Source organism: Ctenocephalides felis, unplaced genomic scaffold, assembly GCF_003426905.1.
Source record: "Ctenocephalides felis isolate EL2017-DRISC unplaced genomic scaffold, ASM342690v1 CF-g0.4_SCAFFOLD_01886, whole genome shotgun sequence".
In the NCBI taxonomy this organism is placed as follows: domain Eukaryota; kingdom Metazoa; phylum Arthropoda; class Insecta; order Siphonaptera; family Pulicidae; genus Ctenocephalides; species Ctenocephalides felis.
In genome coordinates, this window is record NW_020538040.1 from 115,374,363 (window position 1) to 115,394,873 (window position 20,511).

General features: G+C 31.8%; 1 non-coding gene across 1 annotated transcript; it reads left to right on the forward strand.

Moving 5' to 3' along the window:
• The first annotated feature begins 20,315 nt into the window (after positions 1-20,315).
• On the forward strand, positions 20,316-20,470 carry LOC113379003. Its single transcript, XR_003367314.1, has one exon. It is a non-coding gene; the product is annotated as a 5.8S ribosomal RNA (ribosomal RNA).
• The last annotated feature ends 41 nt before the right edge of the window (positions 20,471-20,511 follow it).

The window sequence follows — 20,511 nt, forward strand, 5'->3', positions numbered from 1 at the left end:
CAAAGCAAATTACTATATGTTTTGTTTTCTCTGTCAATAAAGACTATAAATATAGAACTGGTTATTAAAAACTTATTTTATTTCATCACTAATCGACATTGAACCTATGATTTCATTATACTTTCTTAGTGCTCAACTTGCCCCACCTATGGCTTACATTGAGCATACTTGACTTTTTGCATTTAAACAGCTGTTGCTTCTTAATTTTACTTATTACCAAAAAATAGTTTTAACACTTTTGTTAAGCGATAAACAACAAATCCATTAAGCCGTCTCTGGCCTGCATAAAAGAACCGGCCACCGAAGCAAAATGCCTATTCTACCAGCGGCAGCAAAGAGGGATATACAATACAATATAAATATTGTATCTATGTTTTTCCATAAATAAACAATAGCAAACCTAATCAAACTGTTTTAATCCATCAACCGCTTCATATATATATATAAATATATATAATATATATATGTATATATATATATATACATATATTTAATATATATATATATATGTATATATATATATATATATATATATATATATATATATATATATGAAGCGGTTGATGGATTAAAACAGTTTGATTAGGTTTGCTATTGTTTATTTATGGAGAAACATAGATACAATATTTATATTGTATTGTATATCCCTCTTTGCTACCGCTGGTAGAATAGGCATTTTGCTTCGCTGGCCGGTTCTTTTATGCAGGCCAGAGACGGCCATCTCGATGCGCGCGCATCCCCAAATGGTACAGGGCCGTACTTAATACAGGGCTATACTCGGGTGTCGCCGCACAGCCCGCTACGTTGAAAAAGAAAGAAAATTATTATTCTTTGTAATTCTGGAATCGTACCTGCCGTCCTCGTCTTGTTATATATTTTTCAGATGTGATTTGCTCTGCTGTTGTGCGTTCTTCGGCAATTGTGTATGCAGGCTTTGGTCTGTCTTTAGAAGAGGATTTTGGCTGGTCCGAAACGTCTAGTTTAAAAATCTTTTCTCCTCTTTCCAAAACCTTGTAAGGTCCTTTATAAGGTTGCGTCAGAGTCGGCTTTATCATATCTTGTCTGGTGAAAACATGACTAGACTTGTCCAGATCTTTATGGATGAAACTTTTTTTCGGGCTATGAGATGACGTAGGCTGTGGTTTCAAATTTCTAAAAATCCTATGTAAATTATTCATGACGGTAGTAGGGTAGGGCGGGAGCAAATTTTTACTTAAACAGATGTAGCTCCTCAATGAAAAGTCTCAATAAATTGCTATACGGCTTAATGGATTTGTTGTTTATCGCTTAACAAAAGTGTTAAAACTATTTTTTGGTAATAAGTAAAATTAAAAAGCAACAGCTGTTTAAATGCAAAAAGTCAAGTATGGTCAATGTAAGCCATAGGTGGGGCAAGTTGAGCACTAAGAAAGTATAATGAAATCATAGGTTCAATGTCGATTAGTGATGAAATAAAATAAGTTTTTAATAACCAGTTCTATATTTATAGTCTTTATTGACAGAGAAAACAAAACATATAGTAATTTGCTTTGAATTATTAACGAAAAGTAGAATCAACAAAACAATATCGTATCTTAGGAATTATTTTACCATTATATTCAGTATTTTTGTTTAAAATCATTATTTCTTTATATTATTACTCATAGACTTAGCCTAAATCTTAAAAATAATAATTAATTTCTGGAAGTTAATGGTAATTGTCTTAGTGACAGAATAAGTTTAGCAACTATGCTCAACTAACCCCAACTCGAAATTTCAAAATAAAAGTGAGATTATAAAAAAAAACGTGAAAATTATACCCAGCATCTCTATGCATATTAAAAATACTATAATTATATGGAAGAATAACATTTACCTGATTAAAAATAAACAACAATTGACTAAACCAGACAAAAACTCGTGATGAATTACTTTTTTACATTTTGGTCTCAAAATAAACAAAACGCCCATGAGCCTCACTCATTTGTCTAGCGGCCACTAGCGATCGCGGGATGTTTATTTCACCCAAACCTCTATCTTTCCGCCATACAATGCCTAAACGAACGGTGAATAGTTTTCGAGATATTTTGATTGCTCAACTTGCCCCTATGCTCAACTAGCCCCGCTCTACCCTAATTGTTATGTCCGGTGTTGACCTGGAAGTCTCAAAGGTTCTCCAAAGGTGAGTTCTGCGCTAGAATTCTTTATCATGGCAATGCTTCTAACCACGACTCATTTTCGTGGCACATAAGGGCAGACTTTAATGTACAGTGTATATTTTCAATGAGGCCATTGGACTGCGGGTGATATGACGACGTATGAATCAGTTTTGTTCCACAAAACTGTGCCATATTGCGGAATATCGCTCCGTCGAATTCTCTTCCTCTGTCGGTTATTATTGTTGCCGATATTCCGAACCTGGATATAAAATAAAAGCCCAAGTCACAGTTTCTGCAGTTATGTCTGATAGTGGATAAACTTCTATCTATCTGGTGTATCTATCTATGCAGGTTAGTAAATATCGCGCACTTTTGCAAATTGGCAGAGGACTTACGATGTCAATATGTACGTGTAGAAATCTTACAGATGGAACGTCAAATTTTTGTAAAGGGGTGATTGTATGTCTACTATTTTGCTGCGTTGACAATGTATGCAATTCTTTGACCAGGTCCGGCAGTCACGCCGTATATTTGGCCAAACAAAGCGTTTTGTCAGCATTTTGACTGTTGCTCTAACACCTGGATGACTTAGATTGTGCACGTTGTCAAAGATCTTCTTTCTTAAAGCTGCTGGAACAAATGGTCTTCGTAAATGTTGTGATATGTCACAAAATATATTGTGCGTTGTTCCTTGGATGGCTTGGCTTTTGAGCTGCAATGAACTTTCTTTCAACAGATATTTTTTTAGTTCCTGGTCCTCTTTTTGTGCTTCAGCGATTTCAATTATGTTTGTAAGGCGGCTAACTGCTTCGATTCTCGAAAATGTATCAGCGGTTATGTTTTTTGCTTCGTTAACGTGCTTAACATCGGTTGTAAATTGAGAAATGACTTGATTCAATTGTATTGGAGGCAGGCGTTCCTGTTTTCGATGAAAAACATAAGTCAATGGTTTATGATCTTTAAACCAGATGAAATTGCGGCCTTCCAACATGTATCTAAAATATTTCAAAAATGTATAACCGGCTTTATTAGCTATATAAAATGCGGACCATTCTTGTTGCTTTTCGGCCAGCCTCTTGAAAAAATATGCGAGTGGTTCCCAGATATTATTTATCCGTTGTTGTAAGACGGCGCCAATGCATATGTTCGAAGCATCGGTGAACATTGCGAGTTGCGCCTCTGGCTTTGGATGTGCTAATAGAGTAGCTGCTTCTAGATTAGCTTTATACTTTTCAAATGCTTCTGAGAGTTTCTCGTTCCACTTTATTTCAGTTGCTCCTTTAGTACTAGGTCCAGATAACAAAGATTGTAATTCTGCTTGGTATTGTGCAGCGTTTGGACAAAATCTGCGATAAAAATTATTTATACCCAGAAATCTACGAAGAGATTTGATGGTACGTGGTTTCGGGAATGCTCGTAGTGCACTTATTCTTTCGATTGGTGGTTAAGTGCCATGTTCTGTGATATGATAACCAAAAAATTTTACTTCTGGCGCTCCTAGTTTACATTTGGATGCGTTGACTACTACACCATAATCCGTAAGTCGTTGGAACAGACAACGAAGATGTTGCTCGTGTTCTTCCGGGTTTTTAGATGAAACCAAAATATCATCCACGTATGGAAAACAGTAGTCCAATCCTTGAGTCACTTTATCCATGAAACACTGGAAGGTTTGAGCTGCATTTCTCAGACCGAAGGTCATAAAAAGAAACTCAAATAATCCAAATGGTGTTGTTATGGCGGTTTTTGGTATGTCTTCTTTGTATACTGGTATTTGTTGGTATGCTTTTTTTAAATCAATTATGGAAAAAAATTTGCAGCCCGCTAAATTCTGCTAGTAATCAGATATGAAACGCACTGGATATCTGTTAGGAATGGTTCTATTGTTCAGCATTCTAAAATCTCCACAGGGTCTTCATGCATCATCTTTTTTCTTAACGAGATGCAATGGTGAAGACCAAGGGCTATTTGACGTGCTATTCCTAGCTGCATCATGTCCTGGAATTCCTGTTTAGCTATTTTTAACATTTCTGTGCTTAATGGACGAGGTTGCGATCTGACAGGCGGTCCAAGAGTTGTTTTGATGTAATGTACCGTCGTGTGCTTAATTTCTTGTGGTAGGCCAGATAATTTAGTCAAATTTGGAAATTCTGAAAGAATTTTGCTAAATCTGCATGTTACGTTGATCGTTTTAATGCTTTGCTGTTGGACAGTACCTCTGCAAACTGTCTTTGTTTTTAAATTAGTTGTTCCATCAATGATTCTGGAATTCTTGATGTCAACGATGAGTCCATAATGCGTCAGGAAATCTGCACCCAAGATTGGTGTTGAAACATCAGCAATGATAAAGTTCCAAACAAATTTTCTCCTTAGATTTAGATTTAATTGTTAATTTTATGTCTCCATAAGTGCGAATAATAGTATTATTTGCAGCCGATAACATATAATCGGTTTCTTTTACCTTATGAGTAATCAGTGATCGAGGGTATATGCAGAGATCACTACCAGTGTCTATTAAAAATTGGATTTTTGTGTCTTGCTCAGTGACAAACATGCGGCGGGATGACGGTGTACGACATCTACTTTGTTGGTTACTTAACAGCATTGTCATTATTTTCGTTAAGTCTTCAATACGTTGTGACAATAACGCAATGTCGTTTGCAGGTTGTTTAATCTCGGTTACCACAGGTGCACTGGTTACTTCGCCAATGCTGTCAGCTATAGCGGCTAAATCCTCAACACTCATTGATTGATGTGCTTTCAAGATCTTTTGAGTGAAAGTAGGCAATCTTTGAAGTCAAAGCGTTTTTATAAATCCTTGATTAATTGTTGTGCCGGCTAATGACTTTAGATGTCTTAGGAATTGGCTTCTGTTCTCCCAATTCTTCATGTTGCAGGAGTCGTCTAATTTTTTGGTCTTCCGAAAGCGATAGCCGTCTAATTACTTCTGTTTTCAACTTTGTGTATGAGTCGACCGGCGGTGGATTGATTATGATGTCTTCAACTTCTCTAGCTAATCGTTCATCCAGAATTGATAATATGTATTCATATTTGCTTTCTTCACTTTTTATCCTGTTTCTATTAAAATAGGCTTTGACCATTGCAAACCATAATTGCGGTTTGTCGTACCAAAATTGCGGAATTTGTCTAGCTATACCTAGTGTTACTGTCGCTTTACTTTCACTGGCATGGCCTGGCACGGCTTTTTGCTCTACTTGATTTTCCATCGTAAATTAACTTAATAATACAAAATAAAAACAACACTTCTAACACTAAAAATAAAAATCACTCTGAAAACACTTCACAAAAGAGGTTTGCACACGTTATCACGTCGGGTCATCAATGAAGCGGTTGATGGATTAAAACAGTTTGATAAGGTTTGCTGTTGTTTATTTATGGAGAAACATAGATACAATATTTATATTGTATTGTATATCCCTCTTTGCTGCCGCTGGTAGAATATGCCTTTAGCTTCGGTGGCCGATTCTTTTATACAGGACAGAGATGGCCATCTTGATGCGTGCGCATCCCCAAATGCTACAGGGCCGTACTTAAGGCAGGACTGTACTTGGGTGTCGCCGCATATATATAAGTATATGTTTATATATATGTATATATATATATATATAAATATGTATGTATATATATAATATTCTTCAGTTTCAATTAAAAATTGTTTAATTTTATTTAGATAATAAAACTCGAGTTATTTTGAACAGTGTTTTTTATGATAATTTTCGAAAGAAAATCTATTTTCATAAAAACATTAATAATGATATTTAGAACTTATTTTGTATCACTGATAATAAACGGACATAACTTTAATATTTTTTTTAAAAAAATTAAATGTTTTTTTATATTTCTCTTATTTTTACGATAAGTATAATCCCGCCAATTGTTAACCATAAACTAATTTTTATATGCAAATAACTTATATTTTTTCTTCCTTATTATAGCTGATTTTAATAAAAAACATAATGTTATAAGCATCACACCAATGAACATCAATTTTATACAGACGTTACATGGTACTTTATTATCGGATATTTTGCGATAAATATAAATTTAATTAAAAACGGATTAGTATTCGAATTGATCGAAGGATGGAGCTATACTTGAGTGATCTACTTTGATCTACATTGATTTGATCGCCATTTTCTATAAGTTGTCATTGCGTGTTGTAGTTGAGTTATTTTATACTTGTTTATCTGTGATTGTTCATATACAGTAGACCCTCGCTTTACACGTCACTCTGGGTACACGGTTCCCATACTACACGGAGCTAAAAATCCGACATCCCTCCGACTACACGAACTTCTTATTACACGGTATTTGGTCAACAGCCCATAAGTTTGTTGTGCAGCCTATGAGTGATTCTAGTAACTTGCTATCAAAAGGGTATTAATGTAAGTTTTATTATCGACATGCCTGATTATATAACAGCTGCCTAAGAACACGTTTGAGCTGTCGCGCCAATTTTTGAATAAGGTGTCAATGTCATACATGTCGTTTTGTCCGTATTACTCCTACTTCAAGTTGTATATGTTGGTCTCCATACAGCACGATAAAAATGGTGCGATTTGTACCAACTCTGAGTCTCTCACATTGCCCCCGATGGCAGGTCCAACGGTTATAGATTCTCAATAAAAATAAGTTAAAAAAGTATCATTTGGCGGTCAAAAATGTTTATTGGACATATGTACATCAAATTCTCAGATATTTTATAGAGATATATTGTGTACACATTTTCTATATTTTTTTTGTGTTCCGTACCAGTATTTTTAATTTTGAAGTTTATTTATATGGTTCAAACAAATGCCCTCGACATTTTCGATACTCCATAGTATCGAAAATGTCGAAAATAATACAAATCAGTTATTCCATAATAACTGATTTGTATTATTGAAAAAAACATTCGGTTCGTATTCGATCGCGAGGCGTTTTTGCAAAAGACAATTTTGTCATTTCAGAGGTATGGAGCGCAAAGGGTGTAAAAACGGTTATGCAGTTTTTGAGAGAACGGCAAAATCGAGAATTATTCAATTAGATTAATCCAAAAAACATTTTGATTGAGTAGACGGTGTGCCAAAAATGCACTTACAAAAAATTTAATAATTTTGAAAAATTAAAAAAAAATGATTTCTTACAAAAATTATAGAATATTTTGATAATTTCAAAAAAAATTGAATATTTTCAAAAATTTTCAAATTCTCAAAATATTTAGAGAAAACGCTTCTTTTAACTTCCAAAAAATTTCAAACTACTAAAAAAATTTCAAAATTTTGAAAAAAATTCTAAATTATCATAAAAATTCAAATTATCAAAAATAAAATCAATATAAAATAATTTACTCTTGTGAACGTACTCATAAGTTGTTCAAAAATAAGCTCGTCGCCCAATTTAAAAAGCACTTATAAGTTTGCAGTATGTAATAAATAATCTATTTGAAATTATTCGAAACAATTATTGATTATTGTCATTCCTCGAATGTCTAATTACGGTACGGGAAGTACCAGCAATTTGCCTTAGGGCACGATTCCATGCGCCTCACTAGTTATCATTTTAACTATACTAGCTGAAAAATGTTTCTAATATAAAATGTTTAGTATAAAAATAACTAACTGAATGAATGTGGTATATAAGTAAAAGCAGAAACTAACAAAAAATATATGTATAGTTTATCAACTGCAAAGCACGTCACATACAAATGTTTCTGGGTCATATCAATAGTCTCAGCCAACCTAATCTAAAACTGATTATATATAAATTTAATTCGCACTTTTAAAATTTCAAAATTGTGATATATTATTACTGCGCTTTTCATTAATTCAATAATTTTTGAATTTCGGAGCAAAATCCAATAATTCATTTTTTAACTTTCCGTAGGGTAGTTATAGGAATGGGCTGAAAATCGAAAATGAAAATTTTACATATCTTCACGTTTCAGAGGATTCAGAACATTTTAGCATACTTCAGAAAAAATGGCATTTTTTTGTTCACGTTTTCGGGCGCACGGATCAACTGATTTGAACGGTTCAAAAACATTTTATTCCTATTGATATGGAGATATGCTGATTAGTTTTTGGCAAAGACAGGTCCAGCAGTTACGGAGATACGGAGCAAAGAGTGCAGAAAATAGAAATCGAAGTTTCGAGAGAACGGAGTATCCGATTTGAATGATCCAAAAAATATTCAATTTTTAATGATTGGGAGAAGATGAGTTTAGTTTTTGGCATAGGCAAGTCCAGCCGTTTGTGCAAAAAATGGCAGTTTTTGGGAGAACTAAGCATCCGATTTGAATGATTCAAAAAACTTTCTGCTAGTTTTGACAAAATAATTGCTTCTGGAAATTTCAAAATTTGTTTTAAAAAAAAAATTAACTTCCCGTAGGGCAAGTTATAGTAATCGCAAACAGATCAAAAATGAAAATTTTTATAGGGTGTTAGTTGAATTGGGGATATACGGTGTTAGTTGAATTGGGTTGGGGTCCAACGTTGGTTGATCCACACTCCAGATCAGTAGTAACTACAGTAGATCCTTCATCTAATTGGGTAATAAATCCGTCCAAACTTTCCCTGGTATCGTGGGCAGAGCTTATAGTTATAATATAAAACAATAACACTGGTAGAAATCTCCTCGGAACCGTGAGCACTTTATTCTGGTATAGGCTGAAAGAGTCTCTACGCAAAGTCTAATTGAAACACTGAATTTAATTTGACTGTCACTTTATTTAAATCTTTAATTATACTTTCAAATCACAAACTGACATAAATTCATGTTAAGACATACACTGTCTTAAGACATCACTAGACTAGACTCTCTCTTAAGACATCACTGAATTTGATGGACGATCACCACTCTATTTATTCAGTATAGGACGTGACATATATGCACTTCCGCATTCGTGCTCTGGCCTTGTACTTTGCTTATTTATTAAAACCGCACGAATTGCATTATTACACAATACGCCACCCCTAAAGATTGTTGCCTGTCCTCAGGAAACATAAAAGAAAAAAAAATTGCAAATTTTTGAGGTTCTTCGCCTGTTAAAAACTTTATCGTCCTCGATAAATATAAAAAGTAAAAAAAATAGCAATCTATGGTATAATTGATTATAGCAAAAGAGGGAAAAAAAAATTGAAAATTATTAGCAAAATATGAAATGTAAAAGTATAAAATTTTGTAGTATGCCTGCAATATAATGATTAGTTAGCAATTCTGATGATAATATTGTTAAAAAAAAATTAATATCTAACTTTTTTTAAAAATTTAATATTGTTGTAACATTTTGCTGCATATTGTGATTTTTAATAGTTTATTAAAATTATTTTGATTTAATTTCAACAGTTTGTTTAGTTTCAAAGGATGGATTTTGATAATACAGCAAAATATTAAAAAACAATAATTAGTTACATTATTACGGTTATTCTTATTTGATACAGTATGCAATCTAATACCATATGAATTTGCCCAAGTTGCACAATTTGTGTGTCTGCTTTGTCAATATACGCAGCATTAAAATGTTTATGTAGGCAAAATTTTGACCTATTTTATTTACATTGTTTACACATCAATAAAACTTAAAAAAAAATTATGTGATAAAAATAATTATTTGATACATTATCACTATCATTAATTAATTGGTTTCGATATATAATGAAGTTCCTACTAAGGTAGTAAAATAATAAAAACAACTTTTCTATTTGCATAAGAATATTCACAAGGTGCAAGATCTCTCCATTTTTTACACTCATAAGTTGTTTAATTTTGTCTCATAATTTATTTATTTGATTCGAATTTTAAATAATGATCAAAATACTCTGCTCCAGATTCAGTTTACTGTTTGGAATATGATGTTTAAAGAGCTGCACACTTGTTGCTATTCTGATGCATTACATCTAGATAGAATATATGAAAGATAGTGATAATTCGTCTAACAATTGTGTGTTGTCACATACTTCTATATTAATAGATTCCTGGGCCCTCTTGATTTTATAACTTTTATTTTCAAATTCTATTTTGAACATTCTATTTGTACTATGAAATATAAAAATATTAATTTGAAATTATTATATTTAGAACGTCAGTATTAATAAAATATGAGTAGCCATCCAACTTCGGAATCATTGATACAAATTATTATTATTAGTTTTCTTGTATTTTATTTCCATGTGAATTATTGATACTATGCATCAAAATTACTTTTGTTATAAGTGAATACATAATTAAGGTGATTCTATTTGTGTTATTGTTCTTATTATATCTGCATTGAACGCTTGAAATTCATAGTTGTTCATAATTATTATCAATAAAAATAAAAATACAACTGTGAAAATATTAATATGTCAAATAAAACAAAATAAATTACGATAAAATTATTCAAAAAGCAAAATTAAAATATCAAATTAATGGAATTTCAATTGAATGAAAATATGACGCCAATTAATACTTTACAAAATTTTTAAATAATAATAAAATAATGTTTTTATAAAATACATCAAGATTCATAAAAATTCACGAAGTTAATACATCATAAGCAAATTTGTATACCGTGCTTTGTTAAAATTTGAAACCGAATGTCATGTGATATTTCTTTACTCAAATTTTAAAATAGAAATATGACAAACGCTTCTAATACTATTAACGCAAATAATCAAAATTACATTTAGTATAAACAATTATAAAAAAATAATTAGAAAAGATATTATTATCGTTAATTTATGCAATTACTATAATAGAAACAAATTTACTCAATCGTTTATAATTATTAAAATAAAATTTATTATATTTGTAGAGAAAATTTAGGAAATATTTTACGTTCAATATAACGCCAACAAATTGAATTGAATTTGAAATGAAATCATTTCGTACCAATAATTTAAACATGACCCTTTTCTATTTTCCTATTTTTTTTCAAATTTTTAATTTATAATTCTGTTTTATGGGGATAGTTATATTGCTATTATTGACATTAATTTAAATTTATTCCCTTCATTTCTGTAACATTTTGTGGTATGGGCAGTTGATTAAATTTAATTATTATTGAAATTTGCATTTTCAAGTTCAATTATTTTCACACCAAACTTCGAAGTTCATTTTATGTAATATTCGATCACAAATTAAACTTTCATTCTTATGTAATATTTTTAAAATCATTTCTATATATATATAACTTTACTAGTTGAAATTTATTCTCATGCAATATTTAATATTATCGATACAATCAACGAGCGTGTTTTGGTCCTAAAATGAAAATAACGAAATAAATTTATTTCAAAGATTTTATTGACTCGTTTCCGCGGATTCATGAGCCTCTTATAAGTCATCAAAATTACGTCAAATATATTTAAGATCTCGCGGTTTTCAGTAACCTTACGAGTCTCCATTCGGGTTTTTCCTATCCTGATTAATTATTTATTTGTCAGATACCTATTGTTTTTTTGAATAATTTAATATTAGGCTATCTGAAATGAAGGATTGGCGCTATCGCCTGAAAAGTGACACTATGGCTACACTAAATCCTTTAGGCATTTTGCCTTGATACTGGCATTTAAAGCCACATTAAAAATCGCGACGTTATGAAAGATCAACAGATGTAAATTTACTCTTGATAGGATACTCAAAGTCATTAACTAGAGTCACTAACTTTTCAATATTACTTTATGTGTCTTTTATATTATTACTTGATGACTTTGTTTCTAATCTTTACAATTATTTTACTTTGTCATATTTCTAAACATATTTCTGTTATAAAATTTGGACCTGACAATGCTCGTGTTGTTTTTGTTAAAAAATATTTAGCTAACAATATTTGCTTGAACTTAACCTTGACGGATATGTGAAGTCAACAAAATAATAATGGTGTAAATAATAATCAAACTGCCCATTGTTACCAAAGTGTTACCCAAGTATAACCAAAATCCTAATACTTAAAAAAAATATTTAAATTGACAAAATATTATTATTTATATTCTAATTAACAAACAAAATCTTAAAAACAAAAAAAAAACTAGTTGGTTTGGTATTTAGCCTTGAGGCAAGTTACATGAACTTTCCGATATGTGTAAATAATCGACTTAATCAATAAAAAATAAATTAATTTATGAGTGGATATATTACACATAATTGAAAACGAACGAACACGTTAACTCGGAGTAGAGCAACTTTTCAAAAATCAACAATTATTATATTTGAACCAGTTTCCGCAGGATTTTAATGGTTTAGTATGTTTATTAAGACCAAATACTATACTATTATACCAAGTAAATCGTCTAATTTTAATTTTAGCTAACGTCAAAAAAACTACTCATTTTCTCAAACTTTGATGAATTTTCAAAATTAAACTACTTGTCGTAAGGCCGTGATATTACAGTAAGTTCTATAAGACCATGATATATCGCTAAAAAAAATTCATAAAAATCGGCTCAATTTTTTGTTCAACAGTTAATTACAAGAAAACGGCTCGGTAGATTTATATCTAAAACTAATCAGTACCATTCCCAACTAATATCTTTCGAACGCTGAATGTTTTCAAATAGATTATTATAAATATTGTAACATTGTCTAATATTTAGATTTATATAAATTGAATTGCAAAGTTAAAATTATTTGTTTAAAGTATATTAGAAATTTAGTCAGAATTAAAAATAAAATCTGAATTGTTTTCGATATACAAAAAAACTAAAAAAAAATTATAATTTTTTTTCCAAAATCAATTATTTTGTTAAAACAAGCTGAAAGTTCTTTGAATCATTTAAATTGGACTCTTAGTTTTCTCAAAAACTGCCATTTTTTGCACATTTAGCTCTGTATCTTCGAAATGGCTGGGCCTGCTATTGCCAAAAACTAACAATCACTTCTCCCAATCATTACTAATTGAATGTTTTTTAGATCATTCAAATCGGATGCTCCGTTCTCTCAGAATTTCGATTTCTATTTTCTGCACTCTTTGCTCCGTATCTCCGTAACGGCTGGACCTGCCTTTGCCAAAAACTAGTCAGCACATCTCCCTATCAATAGGAATCGAATGTTTTTTGAACCATTCAAATCGGTTGATCTGTGCGCCCGAAAACGTGAGCGAAAAATTGTACCCATACATACACACACACACATACATCCATTTTTTCTGAGGTATGCCAAAATGTTCAGAAACCTTCAAAACGTCGAGAAATGCAAAAATTTTCAATTTCGATTTTCGGCCCATTACAATAACTTACCCTACGGGAAGTTAAAAAAGTGTTATTTGGCGGTCGAAAATGTTTATTGGACATATTATTGGAGATTTTAATATTGTGTACACATTTTGTGTAATTTTTTTGGGTTCAGTACCAAGATTTGTTAATTTTGAAGTTTATTTATATGGTTCAAACAAATGTCCTCGACATTTTCGACAGTATTGAATAACCAATTTATGAAATTGAAAACACGGTTCGTAATCGATCACGAGGCGTTTTTGCAAAATTTGCCGTTTCGGAGGTATGGAGCGCAAAGGGCGTAAAAACGGTCATGCAGTTTTTGAAGAACGGATCATCCGATTAGATTAATTTAAAAAACATTTTGCTTGAGTAGATGGTATGCAAAAAATTCATTTACAGAAAATTTAATAATTTTCGAGAATCGATGATTGTATTGTGCCAATAGGGAAAGAGCCAATAGGAGTGTGCTATGAGGAAATAGAGGAGGTAAATTATGATGATATAGGTACATTAGAGTTAGCGCTTAAGGAGGAAATTGTTAGGGAAATCAAAATTCCATTAGAAACAAGTGCTTTAACAAAGACCGCAGTAGTGAAAAGTCAATTAGTTAAGAGCCCAATAATAAAGAGACCATTAGTGAAGAGTACAATCGTGAAGAATCCTGTTGTAATCGTGAAGTGTCCAATCGTGAAGAATCCTGTTGTAATCGTGAAGAGTTCATTAGTGAAGAGTCCAATAGTGAAGAATCCTGTTGTAATCGTGAAAGTCCAATAGTGAAAAGTCCATTAGTGAAGAGTTCAATCGTGAAGAATCTTCTTGTAATCGTGAAGAGCCCAATAGTGAAGAGTCCATTAGTAAAGAGTCAAATCGTGAAGAATCCTGTTGTAATCGTGAAGAGTCTATAAGCGAAGAGTCCATAAGTGAAGAGTCCAAGCGTAAAGAGACCAATCGTGAAAAGTCCAGTTGTAATCGTAAAGAGCCCAATCGTGAAGAGTCGAGATGCACTTGTAAAGTGTCATCGAGTTGTGAAGAGACCATTAGCAAAGCGTCCAATTGTGTAGAAAAGAAAGGAACATGGATTTTATGCGAGAAGGAATAGAAAGGACTCCAAATTCAAAGTGGTAAAAAATTGGAAGTGATGGTAACTCTTGAATGACTAAAGGCAATGGAAATGACTAAAGAAATGGAATTGTTACAGTCGAGGACGATTGATAGAGCAGTGTACACATTTTGTGTACATTTTTTTGGGTTTCATACCAAGATTTTTAATTACGGTACGAGAAGTTTCAGCAGTTTGCCTTAAGGCACGATGTCATGCACCCCACTAGTTTTTTAATTTTCTTTTGTGTATCGAAAACAATTCAGATTTTAATTTTATTTCTGGCTAAAGTTCTAAAGCTCACCTATATACTTTAAATAAATAATTTTAACTTTGCAATTTAGTTTAAAAAATTTTTATAAATATTAGGCAATGTTATAGTATTTATAATAATCTCTTTCGAAACATATAATATTCAAACATTTCGTTACGGTATGGAAAGTTCCAGCAATTTGCCTTAAGGCATAATGCCATACACAACTAGTTAATTTTATTGTAATGTGGCATTATGCCCAGCAAATTGACCGAGGTTGAAAAATTTAGAGATAGTGAAAAATATTACAGCTTTGCCATAAATTTGTATGGTACCTAGTTCCTTATCAAAAAAAAACTGTTGTATCTTCCAATTTTAATATTCAATCTCACTATTTTTTGCAAAAGTGGCTATTTATGCAAATCATTTGTGAACTATGTACTGCTTGTGTGCATCGGAGAATATTTATAGGGCCAGGAAAATATGAATTAGAATTCAGTAGAAAACAAACTCTCGCTGACTGAAAGCGCGGTAAAAATTTAGAGTTGTATGCATTTTTTAATGCCGCATTATGAAAATTAAAGTTGAAAAAAAATTGATTCCAAAATTTAAATAGAAACTAAGGGGTGGTCAACCCTTTTTAAAAATAAATAGTTTTTTGAAGTAAAAAGTTTTATTTATTTTTCAATTTCGAAATATAGAAAATTAAAGAAAAAAATTGGTCTCAATATTTCAAAAAAAGGTTAGGAGTGGATAAACCTTGATAAAAGTAAATAGTATTTTGAAGAGAAAATAGTTGTGAGTTTTTTCAACTGATAAAGTGATATTGTAAAAATGGGTTTAATTTGTAATTAATAATTACTAACTTTATAAAAATGTATTACAAGATGTCGGTTCGCAAAAATATATATTATGACATGTCATTCTCATTTGTTCGGATCCGAAGTCCAGTCTACTTTGATCCCACAAAATAAAGAAAATTGACATATTGAAATTGAGAAAAATTAGGGTTGGGCAAACCTTAATAAAAACTAGTGGGGTGTATGGCATCGTGCCTTAAGGCAAATTGCTGGAACTTCCCGTACCGTAACGAAATGTTCGAGAAATATTGAATGTTTTCAAATAGATTATTATAAATATTGTAACATTGCCTAATATTTATAAGAATTATAATTATATATTTGTTTAAAGTACACTAGAACTTTTGTCAGAATTACGATTAAAATCTTATATACTTTCGATATACAAAAAAAAATTGAAAAAAAATAATTTTTAAACAATTTTTTTTCCAAAATCAATTATTTTCTTAAAACAAGCAGAAAGTTTTTTTAATTATTCAAATCGGACGCTTAGTTCTCTCAAAAACTGCCATTTTCTGCACATTTAGCTCTGTATCTCCGAAATGGTTAGGCCTGTCTTTTCCAAAACCTAATAATCACTTCTCCCAATCATTACTAATTGAATGTTTTTATATCATTCAAACCGGATGCTCCGTTGTCTCAAAAACTCGATTTCTATTTTCTGCACTCTTTGCTCGATATCTCCGAAACGGGTGGACCTGCCTTTGCCAAAAACTAATCAGCTCTTCTCCCTATCAATAGGAATCGAATGTTTTTTGAACCATTCAAATTGGTTGATCCGTTCGCCCGAAAACGTGACTGGAAATTTGTATCCATACATACATACACACACACATATCCATTTTTTCTGAGGTATGCCAAAATGTTTAGAAACCTTCAAAACGTCGAGAAATGTAAAAAAATTCAATTTCGATTTTCGGCCCATTACAATAACTTACCCTACGGGAAGTTAACAAATTGTTCTTCAAAGCAACGTTTAAGTATTTATATAAACTCAAAAAAATCTTAACTAAAATCATGTCAAATAATAGATCAGATTAAAATTAAAAGAAAATTGATTCCAAAATAAAGTAGTTGGTATTGGTATTTAGCCATGAGGCTTATAATTGAACCGGTTTTCGTAAGACTTTAATGGTTTTGTTTATGTTCATTAAGTACTCTATCGTTATACCAAGTAAATCGTCTAATTTTAATTTTAACAAACGTCAAAAAAACTACTCATTTTCTCAAACTTAGATGAATTTTTAAAATTAAACGACTTGTCTAAGCCATTCAATGCCGTAATATTTCAGTAAGTTCTATATTACCATGATATATATCGCCAAAAAAAGATTAATAAAAATCGGCTTAAATTTGTTTTTCAAATTACAAGAAAACGGCTCGATAGATTTTCACCTAAAACTAATCAGTATTATTCCCAACTAATATCTTTCGAACAGTTTTTGATTTTTTATAATCGTAAAAGAAATAAATAAATTTAATTGTTATAATTTGAAGAAGACTTTTTTAGTATTAATCTTTCTTGGAGGATCTATCGCTGACTCCAAGTGATGTGGTTTAAATTCTTGTGATGTGCTTGGTTGACTTTGATGAATTATGTCAAAAGCAGTTCTGCGAATACTTTGCGGATGGTAGGGCTCCACAAAATTATCTTGAGTATTGCAGTAAACTGGATAGCTGTTTAATGTTATTAGCTGTTTTATATTAAATAAATATACTTTGAAATGAAACAGTAAGTGTCACGATATTAACGCGATGATAATGCGAGTTTATTGATAACTCGAGACTTTACAAAAAAACTAATGTGATATACAATTTTGATATCAAATGATTTACTAAATTTGCCCGACAATAATCGCGGAAACAAAAATCAGAGAGAACAATTTATACGATTGTGAAACATAAACTAGCTACAGGTTGCTAGATACGACGTTCACATCGACGTCGCTCAAAGTGTGCTGTATAGTTATGTGATCACATAGGCGTCAATCAACTGACAGCTGTTATGAAACATGTTCATTTCGCTACACACACACACACATATATATATATATATATATATATATATGTATATATATATATATATATATATATATATATTCATATATATATACCTATATATTATATAATTCTGAATTTGATGTTGACATATGTATTAACAATGTCTAATAATCGGGCATAACATCAATAAAAAACAACGTGTGTTTTTTATTGATGTTATGCCCGATTATTAGACTTTGTTAATACCTATATATATATATATATATATATATATATATATATATATATATATTAGGGTGAACCAATTTTTTGCATATTGAGGCACCTCGCTAATTTAACTTTTTACATCATTTGAAACAATATTGTAAAAAAAAGCATAACCCGCAAATGAATTTAGAGTCAGCGAAAAATTTAAAACATTTTTTAATTTAAAGGAAAAATTGAAAAATCTCATGAAAAATATATTATGACATATATCGAGTTATACATCATTTTATTCGTAATTTTATTCTGCATCTTTCGTACGAACAAAGTTTCTTCGTATCTTTTACGGTTTAGATAGTATAAAGCAATCTGTGTAGTTGTTAACTTGTCAAAATGCAAAGTGCGGCTAGGTTGAAGCAACACTCCTCACGATTCGATATTTCTCTAAAGAAAACATATAAAGTATTATACATCATTAGAAAGGTCTCAAAATTCTTAGTTCTTTTTCCATATATCACAACTTCAAATTCCCAACGGTGTGGCCTACAGGCGAGTTGCCGTCGTGAAAATTCGGGAAAATCGGAAAATCTAGAGAAAATTATATGAACACACCTAACCATTTATATACCATTTTATTCGTAATTTTATTCTGCATCGTTCGTACGAACAAAGTTTTTTCGTATCTTTTACCGTTTAAGAGAAAATCCAGGAAAACTGGATTGAACATTTATTGTAAAATTAGAAAATTTAAACAAATAATTATAAAATATAATATAACTATATATAAATTCGTTTTATATTCATTGAGATCTATAAAAATCAATAAATACATATTTTTATACAAAACTTTAAAAAAAACCAAAAAAACACCTAAAAACTCAATAATTAACTATAATTCATATTATCCATATATACAAAACTGTTTGAACATCTAACAAAATTTTCGAAAAAAAATTTTATATCATAAGGGTTCACAGTTCGAAATTTTCACAGACTTTTGTCTTGACGATTCACACCGTAAGCGCGAGCAGGCCCTCGCCGCAGGTCAAATGCACGTCGCTTGGGACTCAGTCGAATACCTACGCTGTGGCCGCGCGCCTTATATAGGGGGATAGGTCGTGTCGAGTGCGATGCGAGCAAGCTCAGGCTAAAGTACGCTATGTTGTTCAGGTGGGTACGGATATTATTCCCCGGTGTAGTTTTTACATCATATTCGATACTTTTAGTCTGTCAATGATATATTAGCGTAACTTTTAATAATGTTGTGAGCCAGCCATATCTAGAATTATATACCCCGTATATATTCGAATGCTGGTTTGCGGCTATAGATAACTGGTGGAATGATCATTCGTTTTTAAACGTTCGATCAGGGAGAGTTGAAATTATTTGGGTCTGCGGACCGCAAATATGAAATCTATATATTTTAATAATATAAGATTTTACAAATTGACTACCGTAAAATATATGTGAATGTAGCAGAACTAGCAAAGCTTCTCGCAGCGATGGTCTTTCGTTTTATGAACGTTTGATCGGAGCGAGTTGAAATTATTTGGGTCAGCGGACCGCAAATATAAAATCTATATATTTTAATAATATAAGATTTTACAAATTGACTACGGTCAAATATATGTGAATGTAGCAGAACTAGCAAAGCTTCTCGCAGCGATGGTCTTTCGTTTTATGAACGTTTGATCGGAGCGAGTTGAAATTATTTGGGTCTGCGGACCGCAAATATAAAATCTATATATTTTAATAATATAGGATTTTACAAATGGACTAAAGTCAAATAGATGGGTGGTGCAGCAGAACTGACGAAGCTTCTCGCACCGAGGATCATTCATTTATGAACGTTCGATCGGTGCGAGTTAAAATTATTTGGGTCTGCTGACCACAAATATGAAATCTTGTGATTACTCGACAAATTATTGCTGTAATCAAGTGCGCTCCTATAGTATAATATACTGTGGCCAAAGCCTCTGGCAATGATCATTTGTTTCATTAACGTTTGACCGGAGCTAGTCGCAAAATATTGCGCAGTGTGCAAAAGCAGCGTGACGCAGTTTACAACCGCTTAGCGCTCTTATGCATTGTGTGAGAGCACTGCCATGTATATCTGCTCGGTATCGCCAGATGCCTGAGCGAATGACGAAGTTCGTTGTGAAAACGGCGTTCTTTTTGAATATTATACTTTAAACGCATAGCTCAATCAATTCTTTGGGCGCTAGATGAAAGTCTAGTGTTTTAAAGTCGATTGTAGTAAACGCTTGCGTTAGTATTCTATATACTCTGCACATTTTATTCAAATCGTGCGAATTTGAACATTCGCTTCATTGCGTTGTTTTAAGAAAATGAAAAATCAGCGAAAGCAGATTTTTCAATCTCACACACAGTGAAATATTCATATTTCAATTTTGAAACGAGATTTTGTATCTCGGACCGAAACGCGAAAGCTTTACGGTGTACTAATTGCAACCATAATATTCATACTAGTTTCAGAATCGCCCGAGTTATCTTAAACGATTTCGAGGGAATCACGATCGAAACATGTATAAATATATATAAAATCACCCTGAACGATGGATCACTTGGCTCGTGGGTCGATGAAGAACGCAGCTAATTGCGCGTCGACATGTGAACTGCAGTATACACGAACATTGACATTTCGAACGCACATTGCGGTCCTCGGATACTGTTCCCGGACCACCTCTGGCTGAGAGTCGTATAACATTACCAGACTGCCGCTTGCTTTAAACGGCTTGCC